This window comes from Lissotriton helveticus, chromosome 7 (genome assembly GCF_964261635.1).
Source record: "Lissotriton helveticus chromosome 7, aLisHel1.1, whole genome shotgun sequence".
Lineage (NCBI taxonomy): Eukaryota > Metazoa > Chordata > Amphibia > Caudata > Salamandridae > Lissotriton > Lissotriton helveticus.
The window spans coordinates 396,728,885-396,749,096 of record NC_136068.1 but is presented as its reverse complement, the minus strand read 5'-3'; the positions used below and the strand labels follow the sequence as shown (position 1 = coordinate 396,749,096).

General features: G+C 45.1%; 1 protein-coding gene across 3 annotated transcripts in view; it reads left to right on the top strand.

Moving 5' to 3' along the window:
* Positions 1 to 358: 358 nt before the first annotated feature.
* GSS (glutathione synthetase) overlaps positions 359 to 20,212 on the top strand; it is a 757,391-nt gene continuing 737,537 nt past the window's right edge. The window contains exons 1-2 of one of the 3 annotated variants that reach the window (XM_078652247.1): positions 359 to 548; positions 640 to 665. The gene's annotated coding sequence lies outside the window, so the exon portion shown is untranslated. Of the gene's footprint in view, positions 549 to 639; positions 666 to 15,337; positions 15,446 to 20,212 lie in introns of those variants that run through there. The other 2 variants (XM_078652246.1, XM_078652248.1) reach the window with 2 other exon arrangements.

Here is a 20,212-nt window from a genome sequence, read left to right as displayed (position 1 = left end):
TGGAGGGCATTCTGCATGGCTGATGAAGACAGTGGTTAGGTATCTGAATCATGATTAATGTTTCAAAGGCATAAGGTTCCAGAAACAAAGACAACCGAAAAACTAGCAAAACATCTCCCCATGGACCCATTAATATATAGTCATATCGCAACACTACGGCAAGATAGATTATCGTTCTATCAGTGTTAACGCAACATGTGTACACGATTGATAAAGTTTCTTTTCATTTTTGGACTTGGGACGCTATCCCTTTAAAAACGTTCAGAAAGTTAAAGGACATTGCGGTCACGTGATAGGGCACGTGCCCAATAACAACGCGTGTTTCTGCGCAGTGTTACCGCACATCACGCCAGCCCACTAGAGAGGAGACAACATTAGTCACTGCCAGTAAGCGGAAACTGGGTTCTGTACATATATTTAGCTTAGTTTGCACCCCGCCGTTAGGATTCGGCTAATACCTCGGACGCTGTTTTCTGTCTTGCAGGCCGCGTGCGATTTAATGTCAGGCGCGCCTGTCCCGGTCTGTAAACAAATTCGGTAAATACACGGTGAGTGTTCCTCCTTCAATGCGTATTCGAAATTGCCTGCCAGCATAGAGATTACTTTACAAGTTCTGACAGATATTTCTTTATCCCTCAGACATGGCAATAAATACTTTGATATAGGTAAGTGAGCTCTTTAATTATCTGGACAAAATAGAGCTCTAATAGAATTGTCAGATGGCACCTGTGAATAGATGTGTCCATAAATGCATGTTATGTCTTCCGTTTTTATAGCTGTCTACCGTCTGTATAACATCCAGTGGTGGAGTGCTTTGTTCACTTTCTTAAGGTATGTTGAGAGGGGCTAACGTGAGGCGCCACTTTATTATTGAGAATAGATTCTTTCATTAAATGACCCCTAAAAAGTTTTTGTTCATTTTCATTTTTTGTAGATTGTTGGTCCAGAAGAGAACTCCGCATTGGGGAGTTTGAAACGCGTCGACCCGGTTTTTGGGTTCTTCTGTCAAAATTAAAATAGTGATTGTAAATAGGATGTGTTAATAGGTTTATTCCTAAGAATCTCACAAAGTTTCAATCAAATCATCTGCAAGTGTACATAGAAACCACAAAAGTATATATATATATATGTTTTGACATTAGACCCCGAGGATTTGCACTGTTGTTTTGTATGACTGAGGATGGATGAATGGTTTGGCCAGTGTGCAAGATTGGATGTATTGTAAATTTTGTAAATTGTTTTGTACGGTAGAAACTATGTGTAAATATTTCTTTGTAATTTTCCATGATCTATTTGTATATACACCATAACTAAGTTGGCTGTTCAAGAAAATAAAAGTTTCCACTAGTGTTAAAATAAATAAATAAACTAGTGACGTAAACAGAAAAAACTGACCTTTATGCTTTTTTTCATATAGGTCTTTTCTAAAATTAGTGAAGTAGGATCCGGTACTGGCATCTGTTTTGTTGTTTACTTAGTTTGGGCTCAGCCTTACTGGTACGGAGTCACGAACCTGTGTCGTTGTTTCAGGTTAGCTAACATCGGCCTGAAGCACGAAGCCCTGGCCTGGTTGAGGAGCTTTCTAACAAACAGCACCCAGCAAGTAACCATGGGTGCATATCGGTCAGAGGAAGTTGAAATCTCCAAGGGGGTGCCACAGGGCTCATGCTTGAGCCCCACGCTTTTTAACATATATGTGGCACCCCTAGCTAACATCATGAGAGCATATGGATTCGTCCCAATATCCTACCCGGATGATACGCAACTCCTCTTTCCTTTCAAGACCTTCACTCCCGAGGTTAGGAACTCCTTCTCCCAGGGAATGAAAGCAGTGGCACACTGGATGTCCTCCAACTATCTGCAGTGCAACGTTGGAAAGACAGAAGTCATGTTGTTTGGTGAGGTAAAACTACTCTGGACTCCTGACTGGTGGCCACAAGATCTCGGCCCAGTACCCGAGCCTAAACAAATAGTCAAGAATCTGGGAGTCCAACTAGATCAGGGACTGACCCTTAAACAACATGGCAACCAAGTGGTGGGAACCTGCTTCCATGTAATTGGCATGCTGCGTAAAATTTCCCCCCTTTTACCAGATACAACTAGGCGGACGTTGGTAAAAGCCCTAGTCATGAGTCGACTAGATTATTGCAATGGTCTGCTACTATCGGCCAACGAGGGAGTCATTACAAGACTTCAGGTGGTCCAGAACACGGCTGCCCGCCTGGTTCTGAACGCCCCTCCTCGCACGCCTTCAAAGCCCCTTTTGACAAAACTTCACTGGTTATCTGTCAAACAGAGGGCAAAGTTCAAGGTATGCTGCACCATACATAAAAGCCTCAACGGAATGGGGCCTGCATACCTGTCCACCAAATTTGTTCCTTATACACCCTCTCGGTCACTCAGGTCGAGCGAACAGGGCCTTCTCTGTGTACCTAGAGCAAAGAAGGCCAGACACGGAAGTAAGGCCCTATCAGTAGCTGGCCCTTCCCTTTGGAAAAGTCTCCCAAAAACTCTCAGGCTATGTGTGGATCACCTTCCTTTCAGAAAAATGCTGAAATCTTTTTTGTTCAATCATTAGAGGGCTGCAATTCTAACTCTTAACCAATATGGTAGAAGTCAAAGGCGCGGAGATACTCCCCTGGGAGTCTAAGCCAGCGCGATACAAACATGCAAATAAATAAATAAATAAATATCATAAGTACCTAGATACCCTCTCGGATGACATTTCGCGCTTTACAAACAAATGTTTGATTTATGGGGCATTGTAAGAGGCCGGTGAAGAGGGTGACTGGCAATAATATGACTCATGTCTGTGCTCCCAAATACATCTTAATAGGTACACATGCGGTTGGTCTAAATTATGGCAAAATAATCAACTACCTTCTTGTGAAAAAACGTCCACATAAATAACTGCGTCATTCGCAGGGCCCCTAACAAATTGTCCCGATGCGACATCCGGGCTGTAGGGGGCGTTGAAAATGGTGGGTGAATGCCTCAGCCAACTACATAATTGGAGAACACAGCTGTCTTGATGGATTATTAAGTACATCAACCACCTTCCGAAATTTGTCAGTCAAGGACGGTGCTGGTTTTTATTTGCAGACTGTTCCCGGTACATTTGCCATGAGATTACCTACAACGCTTTCTTATGGGTGACTCTCTCAGCAGCTGGAAACCTTCTATTTTATTGATAATAACTCGAGCGCCCTCCAAAGCTTGTCTCTATATGAGAGGGTAAAGTCCAGAAAGCAATAGAAAATTAGCCTGGGAATATTTACTTCAAATAAAACCCAATTCATGAGCTATTAATTTTTTTGTAATTTAATTCAGTGCACATTTCAAATCCGTTAAACCATTGACGAAAGGGCAGCTCTTTGTGTGCGCTTTCTGGAGTGGTATCTGTTGTGTGTTTATTTTGAGCATTTCACGGTGGAGTTACTGAGACTGGCGCTCTCCACCTATGCGGGGATTTTTATGTCACAGGGTTCCATTCCTAGCCAGGATTACATTGCAAATAAGGTAAGTACCCAAAGACACTTGTGGAAAACGACCAAATGTAAACAAGTTAAAAAGAAAAACACAACACCTGGGATTACAGGAGGGGAAATATATCCCCATGAATTTTCACATTTCATGCCTTACTACATTGCCATGAATTCACACAGTATAGAATTTGAACATTTCTCTATTGTTATTGTCATTAAAATAATATATCTACTTTTCACAAAATGTATAATTTGTGCTATTGCTTCTGCATGAGTTCCCACTGTCCATGTTGATTCTGTAATCTTGTTTTTTCAGATAGCCGTATTTGTCTAATTTACCATCCACATGTTCTACTGAGCTTCTGATAAATATGTAGCCCTTTATAAGTAAATATTTTTCTGCTGCAGAGGAATCTGATTCTACAAATATTGAAGAGTTTGAATGATTTTATAAGCTCCCCTTGATAAGTCTTTAAAGTAACTTGCGTTTTACTGAGAGAGTTTGAAAATATGTTTAACATTTTTAGTGTGGGGGCATGGTCAAGATAGCGAGTGGGTAAGATGTGGTTTTCTCGTCTCCCCGCTCCCCTTTCTCCGGCCCCTACAGTGATGAGAATCCCCCCAAAACACATAATTTCGGGACAACAGGGATTCCGGAACCGCTTGGGTGCAAGTGAGTCTTGATTCCAGAGCCCGTGGAGCAGTGAGAGTGAGCAGAGAAGCGAATGGGCCCGGCGGTCGAAAGTGGCAGCGCTGCTGGACCGGAGCACGAAAAGGCTTGCGCAGCGGGGGACAACGCGGTGCCGAGGTCCCGAAAAGCACCTGCGGACAGCTGGATCATCGGGGCTGCTCGAGTATTGGTGCCCGGCTACAGGCACACCCCAGCAGAACGGTGGGGGAGGTCCCGGAGACAGACAGGGCCCCGACAGAGGTGCGACCGGATGCGCCCACGAACCTTATCATGAGGAGCAGGACCCCTCGGCAGAGAACAGTGGTGCCGAAAAGACTGGCTGCCCAGGAAATGGCTGCCACATTCCAGTAAGCACGCTCGGTCGGCTGTGAGGTGGAGGGAGGCCGGGGGACGGGCCTACGAGGCCCCGAGTGCAGCAGGCCAAAACACCGATCAAGGGAGAAGACTGGCGCCCCCCCGGCTGGGCATATCCAAGGTGACGGAGTAGGCCCGGGGAAGGAAATGGGGGCGGCGCCAAGTGCAACAAGGGAGGCCTAAAGGCAGCGAAGGCATCCTAGAGGGAGCAAAGAGGGAATCCAGGACTGAGACGCAATGGCGTCAACTAAGCCGTCTGGACATAAAATGGGGCAGAGACTGGAGAGGAGCCCCGTGGAGGAGGGAGGGAGGCCCCGGGACGGACGGGGCCTGTCAGAGGCACAAACAGAAGGGCCCGGAGGAGCCAGCGATCCTTGTCCCAAGACACGGGGACGCCCTAACCTAAAGTAAGAGCGGCCCGGGAGGGGGGAAACCCGCACAACAACAAAGGCACACCAGTCACCACGCTTGGTGACAAAGGCCCCAGGAATACTGAGCCAACACTCCTCATAGGAGTGGTGACTGGGTGGTCCTAGCCGGACACCGAAGCGAGGGGGGCTGACGAGAAACCTGCTCTTCCCCCAAATGCTCCAGGGAATCGCCCGGGCAATAGTTGGAAGAAAGGTGGGGGAAAGTAGCTAGATCCACAAGAGTAACGGCAGGAGGAATACGATAACGGTCGCCACCAGAGCCTAGACTGCCAAAGGGCAAACAACCACAGAACGGGTACGGACAAAGGCCGCTAAGAGAAGGGAGACTGGAAGCCCCCTGTTTCAGGGATGGAAGGAGCAAGAGCCAACGGTCCCACCAAACAAGCTCCTCCCGAAAGCAAAAGTGGAGGCAACGAATGGGGCAGGCCCACGAAGAAGGGGGAACAGACACCAGGGCCTGAGAGGTCTGACTTTCGGGCCTAATAACCAAGGTGCAAGGAAGATCCCCTGGGTTGCCAATGGAGGGTGCGGCACGTGATCCAAGAGGGAACCAGCGGGGTGCAAGTCGCAGGGTCTTCCGTTAACTACAACAGATAAAACTGTGATAGAGGGACGTCGCAACAGTGTAGCGGACAGCACAGCCGGTATGTCCTTGCTTAAAGGAATAAGGATCGGAACCTGAAGGAGATGCTGACCAAAACTCCGCAGACCGGCGGAGGAGAGGGCAGAATGTCTCCAACCACGCAAGAGCCGGAGGGGGCGTTCCTTCTTAGAGACACTGTTTAACACGTTATGGGATGACTTTCAGTCACTAAAGGGCAAACTTGCAAGTGATGTGAAAGACATCCGGCGAGATGTCTGCTGTCGGAGAGCGGGTGGCACACATCGAAGAACAAGAACAGGCCAGGGATGAAGAAATGGAGCAGCTCCAACAGGAGGTGATATGGCTGCAGGCCCAGCAGATCAATCTCCAGGTGCACACGGAAGACCTGGAGAACCGCTCCAGGAGGAACAACATACGTGTGAAGGGAGTTCCTTTGGACAAAGAGGGCTCGGATATCGTTCGCTATCTGCAGGGGCTGTTTCGGAGCATATTGGGGGTCCCACTGAACTTTGACATTAGGATAGACCGGGCACATAGGGTGGATTTGAGAAGAAAGGCACCCACACCCCCGCCTGGCATCCTGGCCTTCCTACCAAATTTTCCCCTCAAAGGACGTATCCTACATAAAGCCAGGGTGAAGCACCTGCTCAAATATCAAGACAATCCCATGGCCCTCTACCAAGACCTGGCTTTAATAACTTTACAAAAGCAACGGGAGTTTCGAGTGGTGACTACGCATCTTCGGGACCAAGGGGTGGCATACTCCTGGGGCCACCCTTTTCCGGTTGATATTCAAGTGGCACGGAAAGCTCTACCTCATCACAATAGAAAGTTTTCTAGCATTTGCAACAAGAATTTTAGATTCTATTAAGGACATGGAGGTGAGGATTATGCTTCTTAATCTTTATTACTCTTAACAAACGGCAGCCAATCAAAAAACAGTAAGCATATCACACTACATTTCCTATGAGGCTTTCAACTATGGCTCTAGCAAACTCGCCAATCAACAGTGTCCAGCATATACAAAATAGAGAGGTACCATTTTTCTGCCTCATTCTTTGCAAATAAGCAGTCATCATAAAACAAATTCCAAACAAGAACAAACACACAGTTCCAAACTCCTGAAGGAAAATCTAAAAGGATTGCAACATCCACTGATCCAATGGAAAAGAACGCCCAATGTTGGAAACGACCAAACCATGAGAATTATATTTGTATTGAATCTGCTCCTGAAACCAAAAATAAAGTTTGAGTCCAAACATATCTTAATCATGAACAGAAGGGTAGGATAACAATGCTATACATAAACCATATGATACAATAACAGTCAAGAGATGTCAATCTTACCTGTTTCAACGGGTGGGATGATCCTTGCCTCAGTGTCCTTAATAGAATCAAAAATTCTTGTCACAAATGCTAGAAAATGTTTTAGTCTATGGCAGAACAGGAGGCTCCGGTTATGCTGGTTCAAAGCTCACCAACAACAATAATGGAAACATACACACTAGGTTTATAATAAAAGATCTTAAACATGGAGTCAGAAGACCAATCTGCAACTCAAAGAATATCTTCTAATCTAAAACCCATAACAACGGCTTTTGAGCTCATGACCCCTCTAGCAGAATGAGCACAATACACAGAAATGTAAATCCCGGCTTCAGACATGACCCAGCGCACCCAACGTGCCAAGGTTGCTACTGACACTGGGTGAAAGGGCTTCTGGATAGCCAGAAGTAAGGGGCCCACAGGATTTATGCGCTAATGTACATTCCTCGTAAACCTTTAAACATTTCACTACACATAATTTAGTATTGTGTGGAAAAGCAGGACAATCAATCAAGCATGACATAGTCTTTGTTCGTTTAGTTATAATAAAAGAATCACCATCTGGAGAAAATAACCTACCTGCAAGGTCCAGAGCACGTATATCCGACACATGTTGGCAGGAAATCAAACATAAAAGAGTCGTCAATTTAGCAGAAATTTCAACGTCAAATGTGTGTTATCCAGCCAAGACTCCAATAAAGATAGAACAGTCGTAACATCTCATAATTGAGGGGTACCTAAGTCTTTGGGAACGAGCCACTCAAATGCCTTTCAACAGTTTACATCCCATGGGATGGACACCCACCGGTTTACTAGCTATTGGGTTATGGCCAGCTGATAATGCTGATCTAAAGTTTTTTACTGACCTGTATTATAGACCAGCCTCAGCACACTTCGAAAGGAAATTCAGAACATCTTTCAATTCGGATCCCAAGGGATCCACCTCCCATTGAAGGCACTAACCCACGCAGTGTTTCCATGCAGAAGAATATCATTTGTGGGTGAAAGGAGCCCAAGCTTGATGTATAAATTCGGCAGTTGTTGCTGAAATTCCTTCAATCTGGTCGTGTCTCCTGAAATTTACCAGACCATGCGGACAATTGGCCTTGAAAAATAAGAGGATGAGGTGACCCTGGAAGGAGGGCGTGAAGAGCCACAGACAATTCCAAAAGAGTCAGAAACCACAATTGTGTCTTCCACAGAGGAGTAAATAACACCAGAGTCATCGATTGACGTCAGACCTGGGCTGTCACCCTCGAGATTATGGCAAACAGATGGAAGGCGTAATTCATCTGGGCTCCCCAGAAGTGCAGTAATGCATCGATCTCCAAAGCTATCGGGTCCGGTCTCCAACTGTAGAACCGTGGGAGGTGAGCATTAAGCCGGGAGGCAAACAGATCTACTTGACATGAGCCCCGAGTTGACATTGTCTCCTGAAAGATGAAGGGATGGAGTTACCAGGCTCTGTAATTTCTCAGGAATCCGGAGTTCCAGTCTCCTACTAGATTGTCTTTGCCCAGAAGATATTCCCCCATGACTGTGATCATTTGAGAGAGGCAAAAATGGCAACAGTCTCCAGCTATGTTGGCCAAGAGGCGGGATCTAGTGCCCCCAAGCGATTGATATAACAAACCACTGACACATTGTCCATCCGCAAGAGGATGCAGCAATTGCTTTGGTGGGAGATATTGACCTTATGGAAAAAGGAACCTACTAGCAGCTCCAGACAATTGATATGAAGTTTTAATTATTTGGCTGACCAGCGACCGCCTGTACAAAATTGTCCGCATTGTGCACCCAAGCCCCAACGACTGGCATCAGACTTGATGACCACATCTGGTGAGACTACGAAAATGGCCTCGCCATTCCATTCTTCCACATGAAGAAGCACCCTGGAGTTCTTCCTGAGCTTTGGTTGTCAGCAGGATCAGATGTTGTAGCTGAATCCCTGTTGTAAATACTGAATTTGCAGGCGTTGAAGAGCCCTGTAGTGTGGCGGGCCTGGGAATATTGCTTGAATTGGAGATGTTATCAACCCCACAATCCCGGCCAGGGATCTCAATTATATCATCTGTTTTGACAGAGTTGATTTCAGCTTCCTCTTGATGGATTTCACCTTCACAACAGGGAGAAGTAATTGTGCCAGGAGGGAGTCTATCTGAAAACCCAGGAAGTCCACCGAAGAGCCGAAACCATCATGGATTTCTTAGAGTTTATCACAAGATCCAGGTACTGGAGGAGGGACACTGTCCAAGACAGGTGTAGGTACAGAAGGGAATGATCTTGGGCCAAAAGTAGCATGTCGTCCAAGTAGATGATGATGCGAACTCTCATCTCTCTTAACTGGACCAAAACAGGTTTCAAAAGCTTGGTGAACCCCAGGGAGCTGAGGAGACGCCGAAAGGCGGGATTGGTATTGATACCATTGGTCTTTACATTGGAATTGAAGATAACAATGATGCAGGGGTAAATGGGAACAGATAGATAAGCATCTTTGAGATCTAGGCAAACCATCCAATCTTGTCCTGAAGAAGATCCCTCAACAGAAGGATGCCTTCAATCTTGAAGTGGCAATAGATCACAAAGGCGTTGAAGAGCCAGAGATTCAGTAGTAACCTTTGACCTCCCCCTTTCTTTTGTACAAAAAAGACATTGCTGCAAAAGCCCTCGGGATGAAGGGATGTCAGAGCAATAGCCTGTTTTGACAAAAGTTCCTGAAATTCAGAGTCTATAAAAGACTCTTTTTGTTAGGAAAAATGGTGGGAGGGTGAGACTTGAAACGGAGGGTGAGTTAGCTCTATTTGATATCCTTGAACCGTATTTAAAACCCGTGAACCGGAAGTAATCTTTACCCGATTGTTTACAAAATACCTCAGTCTGCCAACTAGAGGAAGCATTGGAATGATCATAGGAGTCATTACCTGTGAATTGGTTGTCGTTGTTACAGAACCCCCTTTTGAATCCTCCATTGAAACGGCCTCTAGAGCTGGTAGAGTAGAACCCTGCTTGGGCCGGATCTTAGGCATAACCTCTACGTCTGGGGTTAAATCCACGTTGAGCACCCGGTTGGTTGAGGTTCCTCTGCCACGACCGGCCCAGACAGAAAGGCGGATGAAAATTTGCTTGAGTGAAGTCTGAGACTTATCCAGAGAGGTAAACATATTAACAAATTTGGCTATGTCTTTTACAGACCAATCCCCAAACAATAGGCCTTCTGCCAGAGGACCCGGTTCGACCAATTGAGGGTCAATGCGCAGAAGTACAGACTTGCGGCGTTCTGAGGCTAACGCGCAGTTAGCGTTGCCCAAGAGGCAGAATGCCCTCTGGGTCCATACCACTAACACCTCTGGATGGATAGAAGCCCCTGTCTACTGGGCTTGGAGGGCCAATTCTAAAATTTTTGCTAAGGGGCCATAAACGTGAAATAATTTATCTTGGCAACAGGGCAGCACTCTATCAATACCCTTCTTGGGCTCCTTATTGTATTTCTTAAGGAAGGTTTGCATGGAAATGTCGATATCTGGTGTGAGGGGAGTTTTGTGGGGCGGGTGCAGGCATTCAGAGCGAGGTCGGGAGCGGACTTCTTAGTCAAAGCTCTTGTGCAAATTCAACTGCATAAACTCAGCCACTGCAGGGGGCAGGAAACCCATCTGAGGACCTGGAGTGTACAATGCTCGAAGGTTCAAACATGAAAGGGGACTGAGTGGAAGGGGAAATAAGAGCGTTTGCACTTTTTTTGAATGCTTGCAAGGTTGGGATTCGTGAGAAGAGGAAGTATCTGTATCGGGATCCGTGGGAGGGGCGGGGGCCAAGGGCAAAGAAGGAGCAAGGGTAGGGAGAGAGCCTCCACTATACACAGGATCTGGAATAACTCCTTCGGTCACGTTCGCAATGATTTTCACATGTGGCCATGAAGAGGCGGAAGGAGAAGAAGGGGGGATTACCGGAAGGTGGGGGGAGGACATGCACCCTAACAGCTTATCTGAGCTTTGGGAAATGTGAATGAGGGCTGAAGACAAAGCCTTGTCTAACTTTTTCTGCACAGATTTATCAATTATGCCTTCCATGCCCTCATCATAACAATAGTCCTCATCTTCTTCTGGGCTGTAAGCAGCCAGATCCTGGCCATAAGTCTTGTAATCAGACATGTCGCAAGACATTCAGTGACACCTCAATTAAATTACCCCAAAGGGAAGAAAGGTCAACCAGATAGGAGGGGGAAAACAGGAGAAGTTAAGAAGACCAGAGTCCAAATTATTGCAGCCCTGTTCAGCTTTGAAGCAGGGCGTCAGGAGAGAGCAATCAGCTGGTGCCGGAAGCCAAGGGTTCCAATAAAGTCTCTTACAGGACTTAAGCAGGGGAAAAAAACATCCTGTCAGCCTGAATGACGAAACTGCTTGATTTGAAATTATAAATAAAGTTTTGTTGAATTTAGCCCCGGTACCTGCACAGCCCTGCAGATCCCCTGTTTTTGCAGCCTGGGGAGAGGCGGCTCCAGCGATCCGAATAGGAAGCTGCCACACGTGCAAAGAGAGGCATAGGCAGGCTTCCGTGGAGGCGAGTGTGTGTAGCCCAATTGGGCTACACACGCAACCTCGCTCCAGGGAGGGGTTATGGGTCAAGTGCGGTTGTGCAGGGAGCGCTAGGACCACAGCGGCGTGGCACCACACAGGGAAAAAACTGAAAGGGGGGGAAAACACCTAAGGAAGAGCGCATTACGTGCCGATACAACAAAAGTGAAGAAAATAATGACTACGACATGGTCTAAAAAACGATTGTGTGCATCAGGCATTAGATGAACGCATTTCAGTGTGGTAATCCACATTACCACACTGAAATGCATTGTCACGCATATCTGTATTGTGTCTCACCTATCACTGAAAGCTCCAAGGGCAGGTAGCACGACGCTTGTGGCAGCAGGCTTAGGCTCTTGTACTGGGAACCAGGGCAGTGCTGGCAGGCTCACACTCACAGTGACAACTGAACTGCAGTGTCAGAATTATCATGGATTCAACTTTATATGTCATCAGATTAAGTGTGACTGACAGCCTGCAGCCTTACGTCATGATCCAAGGTAGTTTCCTATGACCAGTCAGGTTGTTGCTACAATTGCGGCGCAGGGGATGTGACATCCAACTACCGGGGAGCGGGAAGTATTGAGGAAGGTGTGGCTCTGCGCTTGCTGGTTTGTGGGCCGCGGAAGAAAGAAACCTCTTTGGAAAAGATTTATGAACCAGGGAAACGTCATAACTCTGACTGACTGGAAAAGTTTAACTTTGTTCAGACATTGGACTTTTCAGAGAGATTAGAGAGCACCTACGGACGCGGACTGTCTTGACAGCGCAGGCGAGAAGATGTACTCTGCAGAAGAAGAGAAGCTCTGCTGCAGTGTGAACTGTGCGAAGCTTGTTCTAAAAACTACGCAAATATGCAGTCAGACTGTTTTTAAAATAACAGTTTCTCTTTGCTACAGAGTACATGCAGTTTTCTAAGTTTATTGACTTGTGCAAGTAAGTTAACTGTTTAGGGGGCCGTACGCTGGACCCAAGGACCGCTCACTTTACTGGTATGACATTCTGAAATAATGAAGGCTGCCCTGCTGCGACCACTATGTGGGTCCCACAGTCTCTCCTGAGGCTTGCCTAGCAATCATGCTGTCATGCCACAGCTGACTGTGGTAGCCGGAGTCCGCAAGTCAGCTGACTCTAATTAATTTACTGTATAGGCCTGAGGCAGCTGAGCTCGATCTTACGGCCTCTCACATCCTGTTGTAGAGTCCTGTGGTTCTGCAGTCTAAACGCAAGTCCTTGCTCTTTCTGCTGTTAATTCTTAGCGGAGCCATTTGACCTGCTTTCTAGATGTCCGCTTTTTATTTGTTTCAAGTGGTGACATCTCAGGCTATTAGCAGTTACTTCATAAGTCTTACTTTCCTGCTTACAGCGTTCGCTTATGAATAAGGTGGATGCTGCAGTGGCAGCTTTATTGACTCAGTTTCTCTCACTCAGAGTGATAAACCTCTTCCCAAAACATTAATTTTTTGTATGACCTCCTCTTGGACAACAAACACCACCTGATAAATGTGATTTTTTTTATTCTCCTTGTTTCCCCATGCTCCTTTTCTTTTTTCCTAATTGGCATGGCTTGTGCCTTTTTCTTCTTATTAGTCAATACATTATGCCATCCACAATTCACAAGTTTATTATATGATCAGCATTGTACATCAAAGCAATTAAATAGCAATAGAATAAAAAGCTTACTTCCTTATCATGTTCATGAAATATGTAAGTAAAGAGGACTCTGTGTCAAGAACAAGAGTATGCACACGGTATTCAATGATACATCATGTGAAGTGATGCCTGCCCTCTTTCATAGCTGCCCAGGTTTCAAATTGCTATGTGTGATATTTTGATAGTTTCGTTGTAATTATGAGCCAGCCACCTCAGGCACTGGCAGAAGTTTTAAGATCTTACAGTTTCTCGTTCCTCAAATGGGTCACATTTCTGATATTTATACGTTTCCCTCATCTTCATTGCTTAATTTTCTGCTCGCAAGAAAGTGTCACTGTTGAATTAATGATAAGAGGCGGTATTTAAACGTAATTGTATGTTATTTAGAGAAATGCGTGGGAGAACAAACAACTCATGACCGCTCTTTCTGGTGCTCCCGTTGTAACTGCTGAAGTAAACAGTTTCAGCAGGGAACAGGCGAACACCAGAACGCGGAGTGGTCATTGAAGATAAACAGTGCCCGAGGACAGAGGCATGTGGAAGACGAGTTGTTCTTAAAAGAACAAGAACAACTTGCCACCACAACATCATCCCCTTTGTTTTAACAGAAAAGAAAAACATATCATAAAATTGCAAAAAATACAAGTTACAGTATAAATCGTAAATTATTAAAAATAGATACATTCACAAATGTAAACAATAAATTGAATTGAAAATTACGTGAAATAATAATCAGAAATTTTTTGAGGAAGAGATACATTCCGGGGCAATCTATGAGAAGTCATTGGAGTTAAACAATCATCAGGTAACAACTGTAAATTGATGGAACCATTTTGCCTGAAATCAATAGTTGGAGAAGCTACATGAGGAACAACATCAGAGCACATGCTATCATTAACATGAACATCACTGTCTGATGAAAAAGGCATATTTTTGTCAGCACAAAAATCCATACCAGAATTTTCCCCATAACAGTCTGGCATGCAAAGACCTTTTCTTTTTGTTATTTTAGAAGCTTGTTCAGGTGTGACTTTCACAAGGTTTCTTCTGTTCCATCACCCTCTACCATACAAAAGAACTGCTCCTTTAGAAACTCTGACTACCTTAACAGGTAGAGTAAACTTGAATTCTCCTTTTTTAACCTTTTGGGTTTCTTTATTAAAACCCAATCACCATTAGTAAATAAAACATCTTTTGTATTCTTTGAAGTCTGATGATAGGTAAAAATTGCTGCATGTTTTTGTTTGACAGAATCCTTTAGCGTATCTAAGGTATTTTGAAAATCACAAGAAGAAGTAGTTAAATCTTTAATCCAAGCAGGACATAATAATGAATTAGCAACTCTTCTGTGTAATAAACTAAAAGGAGAAACTCCAGTAGTGCTATGCAGAGTTGTATGGAAGTTCCACAACTTTTTTTAAAGAAATTATTCCACATGTAAACCACCAGATAGAGCAGTTTGAATTCCCTCCCTCAAAAACCTGTTGATGCATTCTACCAGGCCATTGGAAGAAGGAGAATATAATGCAACTGTAAGATGTTTAATTCCCAAATCTTGCACAAACTTAAGCATTTGGTTAGATTTAAATTGTGTTCCATTATCAGTTACCATTTCTCTGGGTGGCCCTTCAACTTCAAAAATGCCTTTCAAAATGTAATCACAGAATTGGTGTCTGGTGATGCAACAAAATCAAAGTATACCCATTTGGACATGTAATCAATTAAAACTAATAGGAGTCTTTTGTTACTTGGAAGTAGCTCAAAAGGCCCCGCAAAGTCAAGAGCAACCTTGTCCCAAGGCGAATCAGGTAATGGAACAATGTGAAGATTGGGTTCAGATACTTTCCAATGTTTAACGGAAATTAAACATGTGCTGCAATCCAAAATCCATTTTTTGACCTGAGCATCAAGACCAGGCCACCAGTAAAATTGTTAGAAATTACGAATGGTGGCTGAAACACCCATGTGACCTTCATGACTCTTTTTGAATAACAATGCTCTAAAGTTAGTTGGAGGGACTAAAGAGTGATGACGAAGCAAAAACCCATTAACAATTGACAAATCATCTGAAACTTGAGCAAACGGTTTGACATCAGAAGAAAGATTTCTTTCATGAGGGCAACCTTTTTTCATGTAAGTAATAACCTGTTGGAGATGATTATCCTTATCAAGTGCTGATAACCATGACCCTTTTGAAAAAGGAACATTTTCCCCAACAGTGTCCTCAATAAGAGCTACAACACACTCTACTTCATCTGCTTCTGGAATAGAAGAATCCATGATGGGCATTCTAGAAAGGCAATCAGCACATCCATTTTTGCCACCAGGTAAGTAGTGAATTGAAAAATTGTATTCCTGAAGTCTAGAACGAATGTGCACTAGCCTAGATGAAGCTTTACTAGTGCCATTTCTGCAAAAAATGTAGACAAGAGGCCTAAGGTCAGTGAAAACTTTGAACTGTGTACCCTATAAATAGGCTTTGCATTTTTCAACAGCCCATGCACAGGCAAGTGCTTCTTTCTCGATTGTGCTGTAATTCGTTTCTGATGATGTCAAAGAGCTTGAGGCGTAAGCAATAGTATGTCCACTGCTCCCAACACGTTGTGACAGAACAGCACCTAATCCCAATTGACTAGCAGCAACTGTTAGACAACACACCTGACCTGCAGTAAATGGTGATAGAATATGTGCAGAGGTAATTAAAGTTTTAATTTCTGAAAATGATTTCTGCGCAACATCATACCAAACAAAACTTTCTCCTTTGCGTAAGAGATCTCTTAAAGTCTGTATAATTAGAGCATACCTATGAATGAAGCGAGAGTTGTACTCACACAATCCAAGAAATGAACGAAGAGTGTCTGCAGGCGGTGTGGTGTCTTTGATGGCGGAAATGAGAGACATTTTAGGACTAATACCTTGACTGGAAATACTGTGACCAAGATAATCTAGTTGATCCACCATAAATTTACATTTCTCCTTTCTGAGTGTAATGCCCACTTTCTCAAACACAGACAACACTCTTTCCAAAAGGAGATTGTGTTCTCTTTTTGACTCTGCAAATATAAGGACATCGTCTTGGAAAGCATGCACACTAGATATATCCTTGAGAATTGTGTCCATAAATTTTTGAAACACGCTTGCTGCAGAGGCAAGACCAAAGGGCATACGCAAGAATTTGACTGCACCAAAAGGTGTTATGAAGGTGGTGAGGTCTTGACTCTCTGCAGCAAGCGGTATCTGGTGGTAGACGGATCTAAGATCCAAAATAGAAAAGACTTTAGCTTTTCCCAAATTGGCTAAAAGGTCCTGTACCTTCGGCAAGGGGTGACAGTCAATGATTATATTTTTATTAAGTGTGCGTAAGTCCACACAGAGGCAGATTTCACCTGTTTTTTTCTTAACTATGACCGGACTGACCAATTCAGAGGAGTCTGTCGCCTTAATGACACCATCATTGATAAGTTTGAGATCCTGCCTGACGCTAAGAGGGACTCACCTCACCTTGTGAACCACTGGGGTGGCATTGTCTTTGAGTTTGATGAAATGTTCAAACTGATTAATGTTACCAATTTTTTCAGAAAAATTATTTTTGAACTTGTCAAAAACATTGTGCACATTTAAACCCACATAACTTTCAATGAAATTAATTGAATGTTCAGCAAGAACAATGGGATTCTCTGCACCAGGAATTAGAATGATTCCCAACCTTGTAAAAACTTTCCATCGTATAATATTTTTACCCTTTATGGCAACATACATTTTTGTTGTGATTTGTCTACCTAGACAGGACAGAACATCAATAAAATATCCTAACATATCAATATCCTGATCCCCAAACTCTTTCGGGTGAATATCTGTTTGAGACAATTGTCTACCTTTCCATTTGTCTTCAAAAAGCCAATCAGCAATAATAATAATTGGTGCACCTGAGTCTGCCATCATTTCTATGGCAACATGAGCTACCATTGCTTGACAAAATGGACCTTTGATACTAACCTGATCTGAATTATCATCAGAAATTGTAAGTGCAACTTTACTTAATTCATGTGCACAAGTTTCAGGAGTAGCTTCTACTGAGCTTATTCTAACAGTGTTTCTTGAGCTTCTGCAAACTGACATAAAATGTCCCATCTTACCACCTTTTGTGCATCGCTTGAAATTGGCAGGACAATTAGCATTATTGCCCATGTGATTGCGAGAACCACACCTGTAAACAAAAAATGTTTTTCTTAAAAGACATTCTGTTTTGTTTAACCCCTTCCATGCTCATGACGAGCTCAGCTCGTCATGCAGTACCGTGCGCTTATGACGAGGTGAGCTCGTCATGACCACACCCGTTTTTATTGCTGTCCAGCACAGCAGGGGAAACTCTCAAGCAGCGATGAGGTTAAACCTTGCATCAATTGTTGAAATATGATCAGCTTCATCTGAGACGGCTGATACTGAAGTACTGCCAAAAGAAAATTCATTAGACATCACCTTAGCAGAGGTTAAGGGTCTTTCTATACCTTTAGCTATTTCAATTGTTTCTCTTAAAGTGGGATCTCTACATCCCAGTAATCTTTCCTGTATTTTCTTTGAAGAACAACTATAAACAAATTGGTCTCTTAAACAAATATCTAACATAGCACCAAAGTTGCAAGTCGAGGCTAATTGTCTTAAAGCAGATATGTAATCCTCTACAGTCTCATCAATATTATGTTTCCTTTTCATGAAATTAAAGCGTTCTAATAATATGCTGGGTTGTTCTGCAAATTTTCTGGTAAGACTGGCTATTGCTTCCGAAAATACATTCCATCCTTCCTGTGCGCCTGATGGTGCTTGAATCTGCGGTAAATTGTTAAACACTTGTTGACTGTCAAACCCTATGTGACCATATAAGAAAGCAAACTTCCTTTTGGCATCATATTCAACTGCATCATTGGCAACAAGATAGTTTTGGAACCTATTGTGCCAATGTTTCCAAGTGTGGCTGGTTTCCCTGGAGTAGCGAGGAAATGGGGTATAGTGAGCAATTGATTATTATAAGCCATTTCCAAAAGTAAAGATGCCAGAAAAACTGAGCAGTGTAAATAAACAGAAAATAAATGTCAAACCGATAGTGTGCCTATCACTGAATGTGCAGGCAGGTTTGAAAGGTTTATTAACACAGTATTAAGTGTGCCTGTCACTGAATGTGCAGGCAGGTTTAAAAGCACAGATTACACATGAGCAAAACTGTTCTTGAATATGTTATAATGTGTAATTGAAGTTTAGAATTAAAATAGAAAGGTGTGCCGGTCCCCGTAGTGCAGGCAAATGCTTACTCAACTTCGTGCAGAGCTGCGCCTATAAATAAAGTTTATAAGTAAAATAGAAAGGTGTGCCTGTCACCGTAGCGCAGGCAAATGCTTACTCAACTTCATGCAAAGCTGCGTGTATAAAGTTTATGTTGGACAGGCCACATGAAGGGCTCGCTCCCTCCCCGCAGGACAGGGCCCGGGCCACCGTCAGCACCATTGCCCGGCCCAGCCGCCATCTTGGACACGGCACCACGCGGCCGCGCGGCCTCAGCCCGACCCCAACCCTGGGCCTGGCCAGGCCCCGACATCCCGGCACCACCCTCCACCCAGGAGGTGAACGGACCACTTGGCAGGTCAATGGGAGTAAGAAGTGTCGATGGCTCTCCCCCGCCAGGTGCCGAGCACCCCCAGCCTCTTCGGGCGCTGGCTCCACCCCCCTGCTGGGTGTCTGGACTCCCTCATCCCAGACCTCCCGACCTCCAAGAGCGAGGGTCCGGACATCAAAGGGCGCCAGACCTATAACTGAGGCCGCCCCAGGACAGGAAGGCAGTTGTATCCTGGAGTCGAGAGACACCGCGACGAACTCATCCTTGACGGACTGCTGGCGCTGCCACAGCCCTGCCTTGTGAACTATTGTCCTGCCTGCTGGCGCTGCCGCGGCCCTCTGCGACCTTCATCCTCGTGGGACCTGCTGGCGCTGCCGCGGCCCTCTGCAACCTTCATCCTCGTGGGACCTGCTGGCGCTGCCGCGGCCCTCTGCAACCTTCATCCTCGTGGGACCTGCTGGCGCTGCCGCGGCCCGTTGTAACCTTCATCCTCGTGGGACCTGCTGGCGCTGCCGCGGCCCGTTGCAACCTGCATTCTCGTGGGACCTGCTGGCGCTGCCGCGGCCCGTTGTAACCTTCATCCTCGTTGGGACCTGCTGGCGCTGCCGCGGCCCGTTGCCACCTACGACCTCTTCGGGACCTGCCGGCGCTGCCGCGGTCTGACCCATCCGAACACCGAGCTCGAGGATTGTGAGCTATCACCGTTACACCTCAGTACCCGTGGGTACCAAGACTGTCCCGCTACCCCCTTCCCTTACTAGAGACTAGAATTGAGAGGATCATCGTGTCCTGATCGCCTTGTATCGTACCACTCTACTACCAGAAGTGCCTATAAAAGGTGTTACCCTGATCTTTGTGTGGTGTCCATCTGTGGGGGGGAAGTTACCTGTCTGTGCGATCACTGTGCTCGGCCGACCCTCCAGGTCCCCGTCTAACATTGGTGGCTAGCGGCGCGATCCGAACCAACGCGTACCGTACAGACAGTAACTCACCCTACGACTAAAACCACAATGACGACCAAAGAGAGCGGATCGGCGGAGAAGTTCCAGATGGAAAAGCTGGAAGAATACAACCACCGAGAGCTCAAACAATTTTGCATGGACTTAGGCATTGCTACCACTGGGCTAAGCACAAAAGAAGACTTCAAAAACGCCCTAGAGGCCTGGACAGAGACAAATACCGCAACCCCCCGGGACCCCGCAGCCCCGGAAGTCAACACCACCCGGACGGAAGAACGGAGAACAGGCCCTTCCCGTGAAGAGATCCAAGAGCGGGAAAAAAATAGATTACACGAGTTAGACTTGGCACGACTCAGATTGGACGGAGAATTGAAACTGGCGGAACAAAAAATAAACTTAGAACACTTACGGCTCAGAGAAGAGCGAGAGGAAAAACAGAGACAGAGAGACCTCGAAGAAAAAAGACTGGCATACGAGCACGAGTGCAAACTAGCGGAGATAGAAATACGCAAACTGAACAAAAACCT